The following is a 2,117-nucleotide window of genomic DNA, read 5'->3' as shown; positions in this document are numbered from 1 at the left end:
TATTTATTTATTTGGTCTAAGAAGGTTGCCTTGAATAAAGCACTTATGTTTGTAGCTATGGCCATTGTGGTGCTAGAGATTAGAGGTGTGCTGGTAATGTCTAACAACTGACTCAAAATTCAGATCATTTTATAGCATTTGCCAATTTCCATGGTGTAAATATTCCCACAATGGCCAATTTCAAATAATCAACCAGTGTCACTAGAAGTTGGGCTGGAAAAACACAATTGGTCTCACAGAGCTGGCACTGGCACATCACTTCAAAAGCCCGCTGGGTCTCAAAGCTCACCTCTCAGCTCCCATTCAGTTCCCAACCAGCGAGAAAAACGTGATGAAGAACAGAGCAAGGATACTTTCATTTTCAGCTTCCATTTAAGACAGAGACATAAGTAGGCCCCTACTTACCATACAAAACAAACCAGTAAACTCACTGCCATTTTGGAAAAAAGAAAAAGCCTCTTATAGACCATGGAATACTGAAATGCAAACGTAATCCTCTTTTTACAATCCATTCTATTTCTTCACTGTTTAAAAATTTCCTCAATTCAGAGTGTAAAAGCAACAAATGACTTCTCAAAGTTCTATCAGAAAATTATTTCTTTAATTCCTTAAAGTCTATAAGGATAAAAGTTTTCAAATCAACTCTTTTCATCTGAAAAGTCAATCATCAATTTAATATGGAAGGAACATAAATCCAGTATCCCCACAGATGCTGAGGCTTAGAGTGTAACAGGCTGCCATGCAGAACTACAAAGGAGAACCAAGCACATGCATGTGTTAGCCTGATATAACATCTGTCGATGGCCACGGCACTAAAGCTTTATAATCCTCTCTAGGAGAGGCCCTCAGGACATAAATTGCAGCTTATTTTCTCACAAACCTGACATCTTTAATCACTGGACTTCTTAGACCTCAGAGATTTGAAGTGGGAAAAACTTTCAAGAACCCAGCCTACTCCAAAGACTGATAAGCAGCTGGTCTCTGACAGCCCAACATACTGCCCTGTGCAGTGGCTCTTGGTAACCCCTAAAACTTTAGAAAGGAAAACGTTGCACTCCATTAAAGTATTTAAGGTTCCTAAATTATCATTTTGAGTCATCATGGAAAGACCATTATCTTGTTAGTAGCATAAAGAACTAAAAATGATACATTTTAGAAAGGTCCCACCAAAAAATTTTTTAAAGTAAAATCTTTGATACCTAAAAAATTTACCTGTGGGAAATAATTTATTCCTTGGAAATGTGATATTGTTGTAGTCCCATACAGCAAGACACAAACATAGATCACCTATAGAGTAGAGGGGATTTGGGGGATAAAGATGTGTAGACAATAAGGGGATGTCATGTTATTTTACCCATATTCCTTTACTGAACCCCTATATTCACATACCCCCTCCACTGATTCTGTGAATGCTGGCTGTTAATGGCTCTAGGTACCTTCTCTGGAAATTGTTACCATCTCTTTGGGAACTGTGACAAGGGACAGATTCTTTCCATTAACTTAGTGAGAAGGATGGGAAAAGGCCTCCCTCCTGTGTTTTGCCTTAAGGTAGATCCAACTTGGTAGCTGCAGTTTGTGCTCTAGACTTTCCCACAGGGTGAGGCTGAGGCAGTTCCCAGCTGTGATCACATATTTAAAAAAAAAAAAAAAAGGATTTATTTTAGCTATTTATGCACACAAGAGCTGGGGTGTAGGCCAGAGTTGCCGGGGTGAGAGGATTGACCAGAGACAGCCGAGTCATGAGGGAAGAAGACTAAAGAGGAAAGAAAAGGCTACATAGGAGAACTTTGGAGAGCTGCACAGGGTCTCCTTGAGTAGTAGCTGGGCAAAGACCAGCACATATGCATGAAGCAGGAAATAAGAGAGGTTTAGAAGGGAAATTCCTGGGGGTTAAATGGCCAAGAATAGTATCCATTCCTAGCAAGAGGAGTGGAGAACTTATAATTCATAGGATGTTGGGTCTACCTTTGTTTAAGAAATGGATTTTAAATAGAAAAGGCAACAGAATTATTACATGAATTTAAAAAAAAAACTAATGGAAGTATAAGGAGAAACAGACAAATCCATAATCTACTTAGAGATATCCCTACTCTTTTCTTAATAATTGAAGGAACAGA

Source organism: Condylura cristata, unplaced genomic scaffold, assembly GCF_000260355.1.
Source record: "Condylura cristata isolate star-nosed mole 26May11 unplaced genomic scaffold, ConCri1.0 scaffold00027, whole genome shotgun sequence".
Classification (NCBI taxonomy): domain Eukaryota; kingdom Metazoa; phylum Chordata; class Mammalia; order Eulipotyphla; family Talpidae; genus Condylura; species Condylura cristata.
This window is presented reverse-complemented; position numbering follows the sequence as displayed.